Here is a 22463-nt window from a genome sequence, read left to right on the forward strand (position 1 = left end):
TTCTAATTCTGTAAAAGTAATTATTGATAAAAATTGGTAGAATCTATTCTTGCTTTGGATTAAAGTGCAGCTAAGTGTTAGTGCTTCTCTAAATAAGTAAATATTAGGATTCAAGTTCAGCTTCAAAAACAACACAAAGTTTCACGTGTTGTTGTGCTAGGTATACCCCCCACTAATACAGAGAGTTGATATTGAACAGCAAAGATAATCCCTTAATGCCTATCTATATAAAACAACACACCAAATTTGAAAAAAAATCCATCAATTTGGAGACGAGATTTGTCGCAAACATTTTCTATATCATTCCATAGCGTGAAAAGTTGCTATACATATACCCAACCTTTATAAATTCATCAATTGAAAGCAGAGATATTAAGTAGCAAGTAAGAATCATGCGAATTCTGCAACATGTGATACACCTCAAAAGAGGCTATATATTTTTATTTTTGTTATTAAGTTGCTTTATAGGTCTATGTGATGAAATGTATAATTATTCAGTCCAACCTGTCTGCTCTTACGAGATAATCCTCATGGAAAGTCCAATAGTTTCTATTGTATTTTAGTGTCATTTACAGAGTTATCTCCCTTAATTTTGAATTCAATAGAACCATCCTTTCTTATGAAGGTGTCCAGTTGTAAATTTCTAGTGCAATTGGTTTTTAATCAGTCTAAAACAGTAAGCTAGAATGTAATATGAATTTAACGTTATATGGTAGTAAATGATTAGTCCATTCTGAAATATCATAATCAATTTCCATGGTTCAATAACAATACCAATATCAATTTCCAATTTCTCTGTTTTTTAATCCAATATTAATTTCAAAAATTGGTATACCCATATCAATTTCCAAAATTTTCATGTTATCCTAAAATTATATCTATTTCTGTTGTATCATGTTACAACAATGAATCTGATCACTTCATGATAAAATTTGAGTTACATTTTACAACCACTTCACATCATTATACTAACAAAGATATAACTCATACTACCGGTATATCATAATAGGTATTATAATTGAATATTGCTAGCTATCAACCCAAGTTATTTAATTTAAACCAAAATAACTGACTCACCACAGGCTTGCTGATTACATCAATTGCCAGATCAAATCAAGTGAGACAATTACAAGCAAAAATAGTCTGAACTACTTACTATTTTTTTATTATAATACATGTATTGATATTAATATCCAATAAAATAATCTGCAGAGCGCAGCTCAATACACCTGCAGATGATGAACCCTGAATGGATGGGGCAAATATGGACACAAAGTTCAAGCTTGATACAGCTCTGAATTTTGACTGTGATTAAATATATCACAAAAGATAATAACTTGACTAGAATAGAAGCAGTCAAATAACTTAAATACTTGCAATAAGACTTAAAAAAAAACATGAACAGACAGACAGATGCAGTGCTTTCTAATAATAAATTCAAGAATTTTCGAGGTTTTTGCAAATAGGCATACCATAAAATTTGGTACCCAACGAAAAGTAAAAATTTCCATTGATGTGTATACTGAAAACTTCAAAATCACTAATTCAAAAATCCATGAAGTAGTATTTCTTCCCTTATCCACGGAAATTGGTATCAACAAATTAAAGTACTTTCACAGTAGTTATAAAAAAAATCAAGAGCTCTAATATTCATGGGTCAAATCAATAAGTAAACTCAATATCAGAGTTGGAAATAGTAGCCTGCCCGCCAGCTCGAGACTGGTTATTTTTTGGCAAGTCTGGCTAATTTTAGCAAAAATCTATATAGCCATATAGTAAATATATTGAAAAATTATATTCAGAACTGGCTAGAATTTGAGTGAGTTTCTGACCCTGTCAATATCATTTTTAAATGAAAAGAAAATTTATTACAGGTATGATTTGTAAAAAGTAAACTGCATCTGCTCTTTAAAAAAAAATTCTTAAATTTATCTATTTATACTACATGTATAAAACTTACCAAATTGCATTTTTGACAGACTGTCCATACTTGACATCACAGAATTAGATCTCCTACTCTTAATGGCATCAGACATTTTAAAACTTTCAAGTGTTCCATACAAAATAGAACTAGATTTCTGCTTTTCAAAAGGTTTTCTAGTATAAGTGTAATCCTCCATCTTGTTTTCTAGAACTGTCTTATATAGTTAAAAACTGAATTTCCTTTTTTTCACAAATGTTCAAGTATATTTGTCACAATGATAAATAAAAAAAATTTAATTGCACAGGTTGAAGAATCTCTATTCTAAAAAATTACAAATTACAGTGCATCTTCCAATTCAAATGAGAAAAAAAAATCACAATACGTAATGTTAACATACACCCAATTAAGTGCTTAATGCTGCCATGAAAGAATCTTTTTTTCCAATCCAAACCATGGATTTAATTATGTTTTTGTAAATTGTGACCTACTTTTATCATAATTCTGACCTTCTTTGTTGACATATATAATACTTTCTCATATTCCAAAGCAATTACATTGAAAGAAGTACGGCGTCATATGTTTATGGCCTGTATATCTGTTTCCCAAGCACTTAGCCAGAACTTGCACCATGAAAATGGCAAGACTATTATAAAAAACCTTATTCTATATCAAATGTAAGTAATATAAAACTTCATTATTGAATCCAAAGCACTATCAAATACACAACCTTCGTAAAAAATGCATTAAAAACTTGACACTTGAGTCTCATTCGAAAATTTGGTTCTCGTATACCAGTACTGGTAAGCAAATAGATCACTTTACCGCATACAGTTCATAAATAAGTAAATAGTGAAACAGCAAAAATGCTTCTAAGAATAAGATATTTGTCCAGATCAAAGTCTTTCCAACACAAAAAGTTGTTTGCAATTTAATACAAGTAATACTGAGCTCGGCTTACTGGACGGGATAATTACAATTTTTCCCATCTTACACACACAGAGAAAAGAATCTAATTTCCTCCTCAGTTTACTTGATAAAAACTGATAGACTAGAAAACGTGTCTGAGTTACTCAATAAGTTTAGCTATTTTTTAGCGCCAATCGCCTTTTATTTGGTCAAAGTCAACTACACAAAAATAGCATCATCTAATCCAATTTTTATCAATTAGATATTCTGTCACACCTTTTTTTATAACTATGGTAAATTTCCTCAAAAAAATATATATGAATGCAACGCATATAATTTAACTGATGTTGAGTAGTTGGTTTCCCTAAACACCTTCACACACAATTCATCAAAAGCTTACGAACAGCTATTCACATGCATTAACAGTCTCTAATTCTAAGTTCTATTTCATACACATGTATCAGGAATCTCCGCCAAAGCTTATCGGATGTGATGAAATATAAAATACTTAATTAAATCTACACTTCACAAATTTTAATGGAATTTCATACATCCTTCTTCAAAATAATTAAATAACCTAATTACACAATATCCCCAGACCATGACTCCAGAAATTAAAAATTCCCTGTCATTGATCCTAAAAATAGCAAATATCTGGCAATATTTTGTTTCTAGTTCTCAAGTAAATTTGATATTACATAGCCTTCAAATTTTATAAGATGCAAAAAATTGTTCTCAAGAATTCCAGACACAGCTGCTGTTTGAAAACATAATAATTCACAAGTAAGTCATTTCAAATACAAAGCAACAGAACTAGAGCATGGAACATTATTTGCAGGAATGGTTTCAAATCAGTTCTAACATGTCCTTATGTTTCCATGCAGTCACCCAACCCAGGAGTAAATCAGTTTCTCAAAATCTGGGGTTCTTCATGGGAGAACCAAGATAAAGACTTGATTTTTTAATGAAATTTAATTTTAATTTTATGTTGATTAAGATAGAAATTTTGAATAAATTATACAAAAAGTTCCATAAAAATACATTTCTCATCCTCATAAAGTTAAAAGGAATGATTCACTTAAAAATTCCCCCATTGGTCCCCTAAACATCCATCATTTCTGACAAGAGATCTATAACTTGTAATTTTCTACAATTTTCTTTCTATTGACTTTTTATGTACGTTGACTGAAGTCATAATTAAATCTCATAGATGCAATCAAAAGTTTCAGAAACAAAACCTAATTCCAATAATTAGGCTAATTATAGTTAATGGATAAATTTGTATGAAATGAGCAAATAATAATATCAAAATAGAACCTAAATTAGTTTCTCTGTTTTGAGTTGACATAAGGGGCACTTTTAAAAAAAAATGAATGAGTTATCTCCCTTACCATCAACCACTTTTAATTTTAACAAATTTAGGAAACTGCGAGGGTTTTAGTGTAAATTTAAGGGGGAATTTTTTTTAGTTAAAAGTAATTTTTTTATCTTGAAAATGGCCACCTTGCTCATATAAGAATGTACAAATTACAAACTTTTGAAATTAATAAAATACTAGAATATGATTGTAGATAAAAAGAGACACTTCTTAAAAATTGAATAAGGTATTTCCCTGAAGATCAGTCTGTCACATATTTTTCTTCTTTAAGGAAATCAGGAGGGTTTTAATGTAAAAAAATTAGTAGGATTTTTTTTTTCATTAAAAGTGACTTTTTTTTAATCTTGAAAATAGCCCCCTTGCTCACATCTAGGTAAAGAAATTAAATCTAAATTTCAAACCTAGTGTCAAATGTCAAAAATTACTTGCACTCAAAATGGCACATTCATTATATACTAAAAAAACTCAAACTCCTGTTTTCTTGTGGTTCAAAGTTCAAAACCAGTAATTCTTTGGAAAAATTGGGGAAAAAAATAGAACTGCTCAAAATCCTTTACTTTCATCTAAAAATAAGTATTTTTTCTTTGAATAGTAAAATTGTAAGGAAAAACATCCTCAATGATTGTTTCTTTGAAAGTACATGCAATAAAGAGTAAAGATCTATTTCAGAACTGGGTCAATGTCTATTCTTAGATATCAATATTCTTGGTTTGCCAAAATTTTATTAATCAGTTTGTGGAAAGTTTTATAGTAATTCATTTATTCAATTACAGCATTCTAAATGTTACATTTTATTGTGTTCCCACCATAAATAGTTCATTCACAGTATGAGTAGATAATAACGATCAAAGATAGAATGGAACGAAATGTTTAGAGAGATTCATCAATGCTGATTTTAGCTACATGTATTTCTCTGGAGAAAAAGTATATCCTAATTAGTATATAATATCATTCAATACAATGAAATATCTCATCAAAAATGTGAAGGACATAAGATTCATTACCAAATCGGACAAAAAATTATTTGCTTAGGCTAGTAAGCAGTTTAAGCAATGATAATTCAATGAAATCTGTCCAAAGCAAACCCTTTTCAGGCTAAATGAAATGTAGGTCTTCAGTTTAAGGGAACTAAACCATTTGATTTTATTGGGGGATTGAACCAAATATGAACTAAAAAAGCAGGATGGAAGTTTTCAAGAAATAAAAAGGCAGGACCTATATTTTCTCAAAATAAAAACCCAAGATAAAAAAACTTAATCCTTGCCCCCAAACCCCCCCCCCCCATAAAAGTAAAGTCAAATGGTTGCAACTTAAAGTAAAACAGGCTCAAACTGCAATTGGAACCAATATGAATAGACTTCCCACTTTCTGTTACCCATTGCAAGTAAAAACTTTGAAAAGAGTTTTTCTCTTTATGTTTTGAATGATTTTTCTACATGAGGGTTATTTTTGTTCAAAACATCCAGTGGAAAGAAGAAATATATCCAAAATTCAAAGGAACTCAAATTCCCGAGTTTTAAAATTTTCCCATTATTTCATGGTTTTGTTTAGACAGGTTTTACAGTAGCAACAAACCTTGGTTGTCACTAAATCTTCCATCAGAATCTTCAGCAGAAACATGAACAACCGCTTCTGTTACAATAACTTGTTTTCCGTTCATTTGTTTTAGGTCATAAAATAGGACTTCACATCAGGTGATACAAGGAATATTTCACTAAGTGAAATTCAGAGGTAAAAAATATCACTTCTCTTGAATTCCCATCAGATGGAACCAGGTATGGTTTACTATGCGAGTATCTGGTGTCAAAATATCACTTTTCTTGACTTCACATTAAGTGGAACAAGGGCTAGTCCACTATTTGAGAGTCTTGAGTCAAATATCACTTGGTTTGACTTCACATCAGATGGAGTCAGGTACAGTTCAATATGTGAATGTCTGGAGTCAAAAATCACTTCTCTTTTGACTTCACATTAGCCAAGAGGAACCACATATATTTTAATATGTGAATGTCTTGATGAAAAAATATCTTCACTCGACTTTTCAACAAGTAGAATCAAAAATAGTTCACTATCTGTTTGACTTCACATCAGTCTAAATCAGAAACATTACATGATTGATTGATTGATTGATTGATTGATTGATTGTTGGGGTTTAACACCCGAGCAGCAATATTACACAACTGCAGCAACAAGTTAAGTCTCAAGTATCTCTACTTTTTAACTAGTCTAAATTTCTGGACAATGTTTTTGAATCTGTCCTAAGAAGAAATAGGTTTTCTGTAAACTACTGAATTAATCATAACACCATTTGTCTTTCAATCTAGGTCTTGGAAAAATGCTTTTAAGTTGGTCCAAACTAAAAACAAGTTTACCACTTGCAATGTGCAATCACTTCTGTCACATTTTTTAGAGTTGTTCTTTTAAGTTCAGATGATTGAAAATGTTTTACTAAGATATGTATGTGAAATATTGACAAACGTCTCCAAAAATTGCCGTAAATTGTCAAACAATTAAGTTTCAGAACAAGGAAAATTTCTTTGTTATGCTTTCTATTAATGCATATTCTAACTTAAAACAAGCTATTCACTTTTTTGCAACGAGGTCAATACAAAGTAGTAGCAAAAGTTGTTTAAAATTTTCCTATTTGGGTAACAAAGTTAATAGTGCCAAATTACATTTACATGTACTAGTTTGTCATTAGAGTCAATCATTACTATTGGTGACTTCAATGAGCACATCTGTAATCAAGAAAGTGAAACAAACTGCAGCTGTGTTTCAGAACCAATGGAAACTTTCAATTTTTAGATTCAATGTGGCTTCAAGAGTATTTAAAGGCAAAATTTCACTTTTTGGAAAGTAAAAGGCACTAGTATTGTCAATGTATACAGGTTTCTTACAACTACAAGTAACACTACATGTACAACACCCAGTTACAGCAACAAAAATTGCCACAGTGATCAATTGAAAAATGTTACAATAAACAATCACTTTTATTCCTTCCTGCTTTAAAATTGCCTCAATTAGTTAATTATCTCCTTAAAATTTAGATGTACACAACAATCTTACAAGCAACAACCTGCTTTTAAATTTGCCTCAATAAGTCAATTATATGCTAATAATTCAGGTGTACACGACTATCTTAAAAGCAGCAATATCATAATAGAACAAAAAGCATTGATCAAATCACAGACAGTCTGTTTGCATAGACAGCATATCGTCAACAATCTGAAACACATTAAAAGTTCAATTCATTCTAAAGTACATCAATATACATAAGTACATTCAATCCTTAAATTATATCCAAATGATCTGTTAAAATCCATGAATTTTTTTAATCCAAAAGCAATCTGTTCCTTCAGCAAGGACAGGACAGCATATATATACTGAAGCCAAAAGACTCCCACGGAGATGGAGTCAAATAGTCCTCTATGTACACAAGCTGGCACAAAATTTATGAGGTGTCCCCTGGTCGTAATTTAATTATTGAATTTAATCAGGGTTATCAGCAACCTTGCTCATCAGAAAGCCAGCGCTGTCAGATACAAACGTTCCTGCAGCATTTTCAATTAGCAAATTGGTTTAATCAGCACTCCTGAGTAAAATTCTCCCAATGTTAATAATCACTTTATTGTTTGTCGCGACAGAAGTAGGCAAAAATGATGAATGTGGAAATATAAATTTTTGTCTCTCTATTTGATCTTGTTAGAAAAAAAACAGCATTTGTTTGCTCATAAGGGTACAACCCATTAGCATAGAAATCATATTAACTTTGTTTGAATCCAAGGACAAAAAAAGTCGGTCAATGATATCGTCAACAGCAGTGATCTTTGACAGAGCTATTGCCAATTTGAAGAACACTGCTGTTCCTTACTTTTTCATTGTGTGTGTCTGTCAGTCTGTATGTCAGTCAGTTTTCCCATCTGTCCATCTGTTTATTTTCTCTCTATGTCATATATCTACTCAAAAACCCTCGAGGTATTCTTAAATCTTTTGGTAGAATCCTGGAAATAATTGAAACACACTACCCTTGGTTTTCTATTTTTCATTTCAGAGTTATTGGACTTTAAATGGTAAAAAGATACACAGGATATGTATTTACATGTCATAATCTCATGTATATTTCAACTTTGGAATCACACAGCTGACAATACTGTTTCTTCTATAATAGTGATTTACCTACACTTATTTCGGGACTGATTTTGGGCTCATTCCCAAAACAAAATATGCTCCAATATTCTCTTGTGGTACTCTTGTTATGCTTTAGCAGTGTTCTAGAATTTTTCAGAAATTGAGGTTTCCTCGGGAAAAATCCATATAAAATCAACTTTCCCACAGTCAATGACTGCTTTCCTAACAAAACAAATCCTTACAGCATATGAAGTTTTCAACTTGCCACAGGAAAATGTAACTAAGTACCTAACTTTCCCTGACCCAATTTTCACTTGCCCCTGGTAGCGGGAAATAGGAATCCTAGAACACTGTATAAGGCTAATTAAGAAGGTAGACCTAGGGTGAGGGACATAACTCTTGGTCAGTGACATGTTTGTATCATATTCGATTTTACCAAAGCCTATCAAGCTTTCTTTGAAACAGATTGAAATCAGCCCAAGTTACTTTCAAGCTTACATGAGATTTGATGTGAAATGGTGAATACAAACAGATTTCATTCTGTTTCAAATTAAAGATTGATAGCCTTAGCTTGAATTAAATATGATACTAACATACACATATCACTGATTTAAAGAATTATGTCCCTTACCCTAGTTCTACCTCCTTAACTGATACCTCCCCCCATTTGATAGCATGCACCTTTTAATCTCCAATATATGTTTTGAATCAAGATCTAAAAAAGAGGGTGCACAATGGTAATCTGCAATGAAGGTTTTGTGAAAGTTTCATTAAATTATATTTTTGTAGAAGGAGTTATGGTTTAGAGATTGGTGCATTACTCCAGGGAATAATGAATGTCATGCCTGCTGATGTGAGACCTAAAAAAATCAGATATAAATCTAAAATAGAAGGTGTATATATCTAATACTGTAAACCACAAAATTTTTGTTTCATCTTTTTTCTCGATTTCTGTGATGAATCTACTTTCTTACAGTTTTAAATTTGTGATCTTTCCTCTAATTTTTGCATAATGCTCTTTGAAAAAAATATTCACTACAGTTTTATTTTTATGCTACATCTTTTACCACCAAAATAGCCAAAATAAAACAGCCAAAAAGTTTCAAGTTTTACAGCACTAAGTAAAGATTAAAATTGTGGAAGTTTCATTAAATTCCATTCAGTGGTGTGGAAAGAGGAACAGATATGTTACAGTTACCCCCATGTCCAAAATACCAATTTAAAGTCCATGTTTTGCTGCGTGAAACTCCACGATTGATTAGGATCAAAATCTACAATAGGAGAGGTGCACTATTTTGAATATGTGATAAAAATTCTATGAAATTACAATAAATTCAATTCTGTGGTGTAGAAGGAGTAACTAATAAGAGATGAGCACTTTTCTGCATAATGGAAGGAAGGAAGAATGGACAGAAGAAAAGAAGGACCGACACCTTTAGTATCATTATATATACCACCACTTGCACAGGGTGCAATAATAAAATTTTTACTTACATCAGTGGCAGATCCAAGGAGTTCCTGAGGGGGGGTCAGAAACACATTTTTGTAGTAAAATATGGTAATTTTGTACGAATTTGGGCAAAACGATGCAAATATTAGCCTGGAATCCCCTTCACTTTTTTTCAAAATCTCTGGGTCCTGCCCTGTACACTATAGCTGTTCAAATAAATTACTACTACAAGTACAAGTGTCCTTAATCAAACAATACAATCCTTGGTTTTACATTTGGGACAGATAATAATTCATTCATAATAGAGACCCTAGCTAGTGATTACTACAAACTTGAATTGGATTTTCTGCACAATGATTTTCATCAAGTGTTGTTGATAGAAATATGGAAAACAAATTTGTCATGGGAGGATCAAAAGTTTACAAAAAACTCAGTCAATACATTCATATCTTTATGAAACAAATGAGTTATACCTCTAGTACAATGGATCAAGAAGTTATATAGTTTACTGTTTCAAAATACAGTGGAATCTATTTTAACTGATTCTCCTCTGCCCTACAGGTACACCTGGTCTATGCTCCCAGTCTTCAGTGGAGTCCAAGTAGCTCATTTTTTTTTGTTACTTTGTATGAATTATTCTAATTACTTTATGTTCTTTGTTGTGTCTGTCTGTTTTCCATGCCTGGTCTTTGTCCCTGGATTACATTCTTTTGATTTCCGCTATAACCTTGGTTCCCTTGATTACTCTTTTAAACTTAAGGAATGTTACATCCTCTGCTGGTTTTTGTTGACACATTCATTGCTTTGAAACTTGAAAAAGTCTAGGACCTTCAACTCATGAAAGTAAATTTGGACCACTGACAAGGTCCACATACATGTACATGTATATGTTAACCTTTCACAGTAAATATGGGTAGATTCTCCCTAAATGACACTCTCTCATGTGGGATATTATTACTTGTATGTAAAGGCAATTTTTTTAAGTAATAATTTAGTATTTTTCATAGAAAATGCTGTAATTGTAACCAAAAATCTCCCACAAATCTTTCATTTTTATGTGGGATATTCTAAATTTTTCATTGATTTTGCGGGAGTTTTAACATTGGGAGATTTAACTGATATGTGGGTTTATTGAACCACACTGTTCACTAGTTGAATAATCATCAAAGCCCCTTTATTCTTTTCCAGGTATGGCTAATGCAAATTTAATATCCAGATATTGTTCTGCTCACCGTAAAAAAGTAGAAAAGTGTGTGTGTGTGTGGGGGGGGGGGGTAAGGTCTGTTTTACTATCTGTTCAGACCAAAATTCTGTAATTTATGATACATTTGTACTGAAATTTCAAATAAAAATGTAGGAATTCCTACCATATTTAAATTGAAGGAAAATTCTTCCTGAAATTCAAGAAGCACTTACAGACTTGGTAAAATAAGTTTTTGATCTGTCTGACCAAATTGCATATTTGGCATTTTTTTCTATATGTTTGACAAGAAAATATGAAATTTTTTGCCAGACCAAATGAATTGTCTGACTTAGCCTTCAGTCAGACACACTTTACCATGACTTCAGCTGAAAATTAAATTCTGATCACCCCTTTAAAAATTTGTAGGGTTGATAGGTAGGGATTTTATTTACCGGTATTTTTTCTATTCTTATTTTAATACTTTTTTATATGTTAAAATGAATTAAGTGTGACACCAAACTCAGAATACAATAAAAACCAAATCAAACCTGTCATTAACTTAATCAATGCTCACACTAAACAGGTGGTTTACAATTGATTCTAAATATAAACAACCACTATTTCTAAATCTGTTTTTCCAACTAGGATAGAAAAAAAACAACTCTCGCTTTATTTTCTTCTTTTCTTTTTTAGATCTTAGATTGAAACCAAATAACAAGAGGAAATCAGCCTGTGAAGGGCCACTTGTGATGTTAAGAAAAAAATGTTTAGTATCAGCATACACATAAGTAAAATCTATCAAAAGGTTTTGGGTTTCTGTCCTTAAAATAAAATTTCCTTCCTTCCTACCTATGTTTTGAACAACAAATTTCAACTTCAAACAAATACGAAAACTCACATTCAATAATAGCAGACAAGATCAAAAACAAGTGACTTAGAACAAGATGAACACATAAAAACCTCATTGAAAGGACTCGTACAAGTTATTTATGTGTGAACTTTGTACCAAAAGCAGCATGAATTAGAATCACATTAAGTTTTACAATTGGCAATCACAAGTATGAACTGTTTTACAATAGGGACTACAGATACATTCATGATTGACTTGCTTCAACACAGTCTTTAAATTTAACCAGTAGCACAAAGCCCAAGATTGGTAAAAATGCTGAAGAGCCTGTAAAAATACAATTTACTATCTAAAATGTGGTTTGGCATGTGGATCAAAAGGTTTACCTTGAAGACTGTTAACACAATATGTTTATAAAGAAGTTGGTTTGGTAAGGACAAAATTTGGCCAAAAAAAATTCACATGAAGAAAATTTAATGTTGTTTCTCTAGCTTTTTAATGTATTTTATAGTTGATTTGCTTAGTTGGTTTATGGTAGTAATTTGAACATATATGATCATATATGCCCTTCAAACTTGGCTGAGATTGGGAAACATATTACAAAGGCTGGAAAACACCAAGTTTTGTGCAGTTTTTCACTCTTTTAACAATGGCCACATGCGTGTTGGTTGACTCTCATGCTTCATATATTTTGTGTACCATATAATTGTCAGTTACAACTCGTGTAAAAACATGTTGAGTCAACAAATGTGTGGTCACTTCCGTTCCACACAAAAATCATCTTAAAAATTGCAGAAATGTTTAAAGTTTAAAGGTTTTTGTAAAAGTTACATAAATGTATACTGTTATTTCTGGAATCACATCAAAAATCTCGTCAAAAACATCTAATATTCAGTTTTTGCAATCATTTTACTATACTTCTACAACCTAGAAAACATTTTTAATCAAGTTGTCAAAAATGCCAATATTATTAGGCCAAAAGGGGTCTTAACCGAACTTACTCCTTTCTGAGATAACTCTTGAAATTTCTCTTATTGGATCTATGACCCATTCTTGTGACATGAAATGGGTGATTTCAGGCCTATAATATGAAAAATGCATTATTTTTACACAAAAATGGACCACTGACCCATGCCTTCCTATCACATTATGTCATTTTTGCATTTTTAGGGCCATTGGCCTATGGCCCTCTCCCCGAGTGATCCTTGATTATATACAATGTACATGTAGTTTTTGAATGAACTTTGAACTAATGGTAACATGAATTAAAACATTGCCATATAACAGGTATATTTATGGAATGATAATTTTGGCATATTTTAGTAGTCTGTTTAAAAATGCCAAAATAAATTCTGCAAAATATTTACTCTGGTCTTCAATACACAGTGCACCACTTAGCATGTGACAAAATTAGAAATGCCAAATTTTTTTATACCTTTTTATTTCCAAATTACCAATTTGTACTCATGCCAAAATTAAACCCACCATATGCTTCTAAATTGGCAGTCAGATGCTAAAAACTAAAATTTAGTAAAGCGTAAACTAAATGGCATAATTTCATTGTCCTATAAAATTTATTCGGTGAAAGACCCTGAGAATGGAGATCCAGAAAAAGGGGGTTGCATGCTATGTTTGGTCAATTTTTTTATCTGCTACTGATATAACAAGGCATATGACTCATAAACATTAAGTGTCAGTCCTTGTAAGAATCAGGCAGTAGGTGAAACATGGTATGAAAAAAACCATCATTTTGATAGTGTAAATTGATTTTTTCACCATCAGAATAAAGCAAAACAGACAAGATTTTCCATATCATGCTGGATCATTGAGTTACAATTTCACTGAAATGCACTGAAAATGAACATTTCAAGGGCAGATAACTCTGTCAAAAACCTCATTTTTCTGACATTCTATTGAAAAATTTCTGCACAAAGCCAGTGATGCAGAGATCAAATAATGATCTTTTCAAATAGAGAAAGTATCCTTGAGTGATATTACATTGTCAGATCGGTGGGGATTTTACATGCATGTTTCTGATTTTTCCCATTTTGCCTGATTCTTACAAACACTTACACTAAAATATAGATTTAATAAGAAATTACATGTTGTAAATTCATTTTTTAACAGAATGTTTTATTCCAACATCATAACGCAACCTTTGAAAAATAAAAATTGGCTAAGCATGGAAAATATTTAATGCGGATTGTTACAGGGTATTGTGCCCCAACAGGAAATTAGAGAATTTTAGACGTTAAGGCTTACTATCTTCATGGTTTTCATAAATTAACTTAAGTTGTAGTATTGTTCCAACATTTGCAGCATTTTTTTTTAATTCTATTGAAAACTATTATCAAGTTTAATTTGTAGACAATGAAACAAAAAGTCATTGTCTCCTGTTGGAAATTGCTAGTTAATTTTTATCCAATATGGGCAAAATGGGCAATATATACTACTTTAATGGCAATCCACATTTTTGACCTACTTAAAAATTTTCCTTAAAATTGTGAACTATAATGTATCTCTGATTTCAACATTAAGGTACTATGGCGAGTTTCGAAACCTGTAGAACATACAATGTTATGAATTTAATTTACAGTCAGAATTTGTAACAACTTTGTCCATGGAGAATTCATTATTTTCCCCTGATATAGCCTGAAACCTTTTCTAAAATTTCCAGATCAAAGAATAATTTTGGCAACATCACTTCCCATTTATGTTTTATTAGCGATCTGAACTTTAGATCACTCTCTGTTGACTTTGGAGTCAAATTTCATACACAAGCAACTTATTAATCATATCTATAATGTTCTAGACCTCATTAACTTAATTAGATTAATAAATAATTTAACTTACTGACAAAGGAAGGCATGGTCTATGCTCAATTTTTTGGTACATAAATACGCCTCATTGCTTTCATCAGTTTTGGCATCGTGTCTTAATCCATTATTCCAAAGTTATCCTGAATTTTCTTTTGAACAAATTTCTATCCAATTAAAATACAGCAAAGAAACCACATAAAAAACAAATTTGTCACAATAATTCCAAATTGACTGAAAATTAGTTAAGTAATGCAAAAAATAAATCAATTAAGTGTGCATCATCACTTTTCAAATTTCTTGGTCTTAACTGCAGGTTACAACCCCAACATCATGTTACGTAAACTGTAAATGAATTGAAACTACTGGTACATTGTACCTTGAAACAACATTGGACAGAAAAACATTTCAATTAATGATTGAAAGTAACGAATATTCAAACTAAAATCAATCCAGAATACTTCTAAATATTGCCTGAAGTTTCTTTTTAATGAGATCATCATTAAAAATACAAGTATCAATTTCATAGGGATGGAAAAAAAAGTACAATTTACGCCTATTTTGTTTGAGAACAACAAGTGCATAACGATAAATTAATAAGGTTGATTAAAATAATGGTAGGTTCTCTTTCACTAACGGAATTCTGTGATCAATATTTACAGCTGTTTCTTGTCAATGAACAAAATCAAGTTTGCATCATGATCAAGTTGGTGAAACAGAAATTCAATAATTAAATGGGAATCGAGAACATAAACTACGAAGACTTTAACTGGAGCATGGTTCATGGTTAAAGTACTTCATGGATGACAGATACAGTAAAGCTTTTGTCAATATTACTATTTCCACTTACACATGGTGGACCCTTTTTACAGAAAATTATTGGAGTAAATCAAAACTCAATACAAAACTAAAAGTATTTATTTTAGCAATGTCCATCATAAGGCCAAATAAAAAGAGATGTTTATTTCTTATTACCCTACCCACTCTCTTTTTCAGCTAAAAAGAGAGTAAGCTTGAAAAGCTTTTAATTTGTCAATCATCTATAATCACTGTTAAAATTGGAATGTTTCTCACTAAGAGTCAATGTAAAAATAAATTGTAAAATAAAAAAAAAATAAAATAAAATAAAAAAATAGAAAGTTATTGTAACTGAATCAAAATTGAACATCAAGTCTAAAGACACTTGTTTGAGCATGCTACTTCTTAATGGATGGTAGTTTAGGTAGGGTTCTAAAATGGATCATTGACTCTATTTGAAATTTTAGGTTGCCCTCTCATAAAAAACAACCTGGATGTAATTATATATGGTAAAAATCAGGTTTTCATCCAACCTTCACAAAAAATATGGGGCAGGTGGGAGGATTTTATTTTCTATTTCTTACCAGATATTTGCAAGCCTAAGTTTAGCTACATGTATGTGTTCCTATTCCATAGCCACATCAGTTTCATAGTAAAAAAACATCATTTTAGTCACCATATAATGAAAGATTTGTGTGTTATAGTACCTCAATACTAGAAACTGATAAGAGAAAAACTTTGATTTTAAAATTCCCTACCAAATTTTTTTTTTCATTTCAGTCTGTCAATTTTTTAGGAGCATATGCAGGGAGGAATGCAAATCTTGCCTAATTTTATCTGGCCATATTTAACACATACAGTATGTAAAGCTGACTGATTAAACTCGCTGAACCTTTTTGAAAGTATATCAAAAGACAGACTGGTTATTACTTGTACAGTACACAAATAAATTTAATTTAAGTGCCACTGGTATGATAGTTATACTGCAAACTCCATGGCTGTTTACTAAGAGAGCCAGGGACAAACTCCATGACTGTTTATTAAAAGAGCCAGGGAATGAGGTTAAAGGTTGTCCTATTGCCCTGGACAAGTAAAACTACCAATCGGAGAAGTTAAAGTTATATTATACTTGCCCAGAGGACAACCTAGATTTCAATTTGGGCAAGTAGAATTTTCATCAACTTGCCCAACTGAAGAAGGTTTATAAAATGTTATCATATGTTGACAGCCTTTTACATATAAGAATGCAAACAGTGGCATACATTTACCTGTTAACATGTAGAAGAGTTCATGTTATGAATGATACAATATTTTCATAATTTATTTCGATTCTAATAGGAATAGTTTCTTCTCATCTTCATTAAAAGCTGCAGCCTATGTGTGGCAAAATAAGGCAACCACTATGGAGCAAACTTCTGTTGTAATGTTGGTAAAATCAGGTAAAAGTTATATAGAACATTGGAAATAAGACTGTCATACATATATATACATGTACATCTAAACAAAAGGCTCTCAAGAGCCTGAATCACTCACCTGGCAAACCATGCCTTATTAACTAATTAAGTAAAGGTTACTGGTATCATGCATTGTTACCATGTTTGGCCAAAAAATTGCTGAAAATAAGAGCATATATTGATGAATGCTACTGAGTATTTAAGGCACTGTATAATGCTGGAAATGCCTTCAGAGTATTTTTAGAACCACTGGAAAAAAAGTTTGGCCGAGGTCCCCTATGTTCTGTTATCTCATCAGGACTACGGGACATTAGCCTGCTACACATTTGCCATTCACCACACAAGTTAAATCAGGAGGCCATACTAACTATAGAAACCAAATATTGTTGAAATCAAAGCAAGTATAAAAATTAGCTGAATAATGACAGCCATCTTGAAAATGGCCACCAAGAACAAATTTTCATCATCACCATTCAACTTAAAATACCATGATTCCTAGAGAAACTTAAAATCATTGGAATCTGAGCCACTGGTGAAAAAGACCAAAACATAGCAGCCATTTTGATGATAGCCACCTAAACAAAATTTCAATACTGCCCAAGTCAGCTCAGAATATCATGTTCATCTTTTTGAGTCGCTTTCATTTTCATTATTTTTCTATAGCTGAGAAAAAAATAGCAAAAAAGCATTTTGACCCCCAATGTTCTACTTTTAGTAACAACAGCCATGTTTTCCAACTGATGAAAAAATGTTAACAGTTTACACTAAGGAACATTTATGCCAAATTTCATTAAATTTTGATGCATAGTTTCAGAGTTGTACACTTGAAAAATCAACAAAAATATGTTTAAAGGGCAATAACTCCTACATCAGGCAACAAATCATTTTGATAATTTCAACATAGGTCTGTCTTCTGATGGTGAATTATACGTCCTCCATCAGAATTTTGCTAAATTCAATGGATTTTGAGTTATTTGCGAAAAAACTGAATTTTGACCCCTATGTTCAATTTTTAGCATCCATGTTCCTCAATATTTCATACATTTGAAACGATCAGTTTGTGCAGGATACCCTGAGAAACAACCATGCAAAGTTTCATTCCAACTGGTCAACCAGTTTCAGAGGAGAAGTTGTTTGAAAAAAGCTAACGACTACCGACGACAAGTGATGATAAGACAATGCAGCTCACATGGCCTTCAGGCCAGGTGAGCTAAAAATGTATGATGTAATTTTATGTGTACATTTCATTCATTATAAGGGATAATAAATGTATAAATAAATATGTGTAACTTAATTGTCATATTGTCTGCAGATCAGAAATTGAAAATTTTTTAAAATATTTTTTTTATGCTAGCTACAATGTATAACATTGAAAATACTCAAAATTATGCTGCTATGAATAATCGAATTAATTCATTAATATATGCAAGTACTACATGTATTAAAACAAGCTAATATGATGCACAAATGTGGTCCTGCATTAAAAGACCACATTTTGTAAATCTCTATATCTGCCTATGTTGATTGCTTACAACAAACCTTCAGAAAAAACTTTTACCTCCTGATGTTTAATACATTGAATTGTTGTTGTGACCTACTGGTGTTGTCCAGTCAGTCATCAAATATCCTTTATTACAAAGTAGAAACCTATCCATTATCGATTGTAATCAACAAAACTAGCAAACTATTAAAGTTTTCATATTAATGTGTACATATTTCTGAACATCAACAGATACTAATTACTTCAGGGCAGGAAACTCACTCCAATTCTAGCCAGTCCTGATCAATAAATAGTCAAACTGCTGGATACGGGGCAGGAAACTCACTCCAATTATAGCAAGTCCTGAATACAATTTTTTTCAATATATTTACTATATGGCTATATAGATTTTTGCTAAAATTAGCCTGCCCTGCCAATAAACAGCAAGTTTCGAGCTGGCAGTCAGGCAGGCAGGCAGGCTACTATTTCTAACTCGGATTACTTGTATACTTTTATATGAATAATCATTTTTATCACAACTCCATTGATCAACATTTTCACTTCAGATCCAACTTGAAAAGTGGAAATATTGGTTAATAGAGTATAACTGACGAAAACTGTTCATGTATACATGTATATAGCTTAAACTTTAATGTTAATAAGGAAAACAGTGCCCAAAGGTTAACATCAAGAGTGAACAGTAATTTTGACAGATAATTGGATAATGAAGACCTCAATGGATTAATCACATCTAGAAGGTAAACCATCTGATTTAAGACTTTTGCTGATCATTAGAACACTGCGATGACTTACATGTACATGTACAACATTAATATTCAAAGTATGACTGTGTTGTGTTGACCACTCCTAACCGGATAAAATAACCAAAGCAGCAATATGCAAATGAAGATAATACACAGAAAATCCAACTGCCATTAATGAAAATATTTGAATGAACAATATGCAAATCATCACAACAGGAAAATCCATCCACCAATGACAACATGAACAATACAAATGTAATTGCAGAATGACATCGAGACTAAAATACACATGTAGCTCTATCAATGAAATGAAGCACAAAACTGTGCACTTCCAAACAATTTAACCTGAATGGTTCAATCACGCCAACAGCCAATGTGTATATTTGACCTGGATGCCAAGACAAAAATAGATTTTACCCAGTAACCACTGAACGAGTTTCAAAAAACTTTGAAGAAATACACTTTGGAACAAAGATTAATTTATTTGCCCACAATATAGATACATGTTAGCAAAATCATACAAAAATGTGATGAGCTCCCATAAACATCTGTGATTATTTAAAAAGTCAGTAGATCTGTCGGAGTGATTCAGCTAATGCCTCACCTTCTAACAGAATCTACTGACAGCCTAAACACATTGTAACCATAGACGGTCACACAGGAGCTTACATTTTGTATAACTCACATAACTTATATTTCCCAGTTGTGACAAGTCTCTCACAAATTAAAGCTGAAATTATCCATGTTTCAGCTTATTTCCTTTTTCATCTTTCCATCAAAATCAGTGTTCTAGAATTTTTCAGAAATTGAGGTTTCCTCAGGAAAAATCCATATAAAATCAACTGTCCCACAGTCAATGACTGCTTCCCTAACAAAACAAATCCTTACAGCATATGAAGTTTTCAACTTGCCATGAGAAAGAGTAATTAAGAACCTAACTTTCCCTGACCCAAATTTCACTTGCCCCGTATAACGGGAAATAGGAATCCTATAACACTGAAATTATGGCAAATCTCATGAAATTTGACCCACAAATTTAAAAGCCATGCATATACCTTCACATGTACCAGAATATGTAAAATCATATGTAAATTACTTAACATTATGATATAAATTTCATGAAGTAAATGATGAAACTTTGTCAAACAATTCTTTTCTTACAACTGTGCCAACTCTCTAGAATTCCATGTGAGATTCATACATTTGTAGCTGATTAAGTGGCCGACTCACATTCGCATACTGAAATGTTGACAACCCTGTTCTAAGGTATTGGAAGTTCATCTTGTCATTAAGCAAACGATGGAACAAATGATCAAGAAGCACCCAAGCGTAGTATTTGACTATTACATTACAACCTTCATGCATTTGATTTAGGTACATTTTCCCTGAATGTCAAGCATTAATGACACTTCAAACAGAAAAAAACATTTTTACAGGTTCGGGAGATACTCACAATAGAAAATATCAAATCTACGAAGCACAAATATCACTCAGTTTCAGTTGACAGGCAAACAAAATTTTGTTGATGGAGATTAGCCGCTTATGTTATTTACAAAAACGATACTAATTTATGAATTTGTTCAGGGCGGGAATTGCATTCCGTATCAATTAGGACAAGTGGGAATATTTTAAATATCTCTGTACGGATACGAAAATTTAGATCATATCAAATTTAAACTCTCAAATGATTTTCACAATTCCTTACATCAGTATTAACTATATAACATAGTCCTCATTTGACTGTTCGCGTAAGGGAGCAACTTTCTGATTTTTATAGGGGAACTAGGATCAAACTTAAATAAAAAGGCAGATAGATGAGGACCGATGTAACAGAATGATTAAAATATCAAGGATGAACAAATGGGCGATTCCAAGAAAGGCTAGTGTAAAAAAAAACAAAAAGGCAGCTCAGGAATTATATATATTGAAAATAATTCAAGACTCTAAATTTGAGCCTAACACCACCCCTCCCCTCCCCACACACACATTAAATGGTTGCTCCCTAATTGAATGCAATTGTCGATTGAAGTTATACTTACAAAGCCAGTGTTTGAACTGTTTTTGTATTGTTTTTTTTATTATTATTTATTTTTATTTTTTTTAAATAAGATATTTCTCCGAAAGAAATAGACTTTGGGGCCGATTAATATGTCTTTTTTTTCATGGTGCCCTTATTATCAATCGAATATTTTGTCATCGGCCGATGACTTTATCCAGATTCACAACATAATTCGTGGGTTGATAACAAACGCAATATGAACAAAAAAGAGACAATTTGTCCATCACGTGTATGATCCTGGAAAAAATAACGCACCAAAAACTATATGCATGATAAGATATGCAAATTCGGTGTTGTTTATAGTAAATGAAATATTTATGTGAAAATACAAAATGACGTACAAAAACTAGCAAGCCCATTTTCACATCCCCATAAAATATGGTTGTGGGAAAAAAATAATAAATCCTTCTTGATCATAAAGCCATCGACGATTCTTTCCTATCTTAATTTTATGTTGCATGGACCGAGTTAGGAGACCCGTTTGATAAATACTCCCCCAAGAGCTAGATGTTCAAGAAAATTACAGTGTTGATCTTTTCTATTCGATCGACTCTTTGTCCGGGAATAGGCTTTGCACTCTTTGGGAATGAGTGATGTCATAGTTTCGCTTTTTACCCCTTGATCTTAAGGATGCTCTTCTGAGTCACCTGATAGTAATTTTGTTTCCCGATTAGCCAAATGGTGGTAACTTAGTGGCGTTCGAAAAAAAAACTGTATCGAAAATTGAAATTGCGTGTCATGTGTTATTTTCTTGAATGAAATGTAGAAACTTATAAGTAAAAAGAACAAAATTTTACTGCGTCGGCTATCTTTTTATTAAAGATAGTACTTGTTTCTTATATCGTAAAGCCATCGACTATTCTTATTTTTTTTATGCTGCATGAACCAAGCTAGGAGCTTATCAGATCTAGATGTATACCCCCTCGAGAGCTAGATGTCCAAGAAAACACAAATGTTATTCTGGTACACATCTTATTTGTATTCAAACGCATGAAAAATGTTGAAACTTCGCCGTAAAAATGTCTATTTTGGAGAAAGATGTTGTCATATATGAAATGTCATATACCACAGAATGTTAAAATTGTTTGTACAGGTCATTACAGTGTAACCAACAGTCTAACTGTAATGCATGGGCGACCGAATACTTAAATGTGTTTCTGACAGCATTTCCACACAGAACGTTCAAAGCAACGTTGGCTACTAGGTATGAAGGGGGAAAGGTACTTCAGGGGCGAGCTTAAGAAAATTTAGAAAAGAGGGTATTCAAAGAAAAGGG

At 31.9% G+C, this 22463-nt stretch overlaps 1 protein-coding gene across 2 annotated transcripts in view; it reads right to left on the reverse strand.

The window, feature by feature from the left end:
* Positions 1-20679, reverse strand: part of LOC148596841 (uncharacterized) — a 47383-nt gene extending 26704 nt beyond the window's left edge. The window contains exon 1 of one of the 2 annotated variants that reach the window (XM_088562755.1): positions 20582-20679. The gene's annotated coding sequence lies outside the window, so the exon portion shown is untranslated. The remainder of the gene's footprint in view (positions 1-20581) is intronic. The other variant, XM_088562756.1, reaches the window with a different exon arrangement.
* Positions 20680-22463: the final 1784 nt, after the last annotated feature.

Source organism: Perna viridis, chromosome 15, assembly GCF_037379345.1.
Source record: "Perna viridis isolate PV_CMFRI_1.1 ecotype Kerala chromosome 15, ASM3737934v1, whole genome shotgun sequence".
In the NCBI taxonomy this organism is placed as follows: domain Eukaryota; kingdom Metazoa; phylum Mollusca; class Bivalvia; order Mytilida; family Mytilidae; genus Perna; species Perna viridis.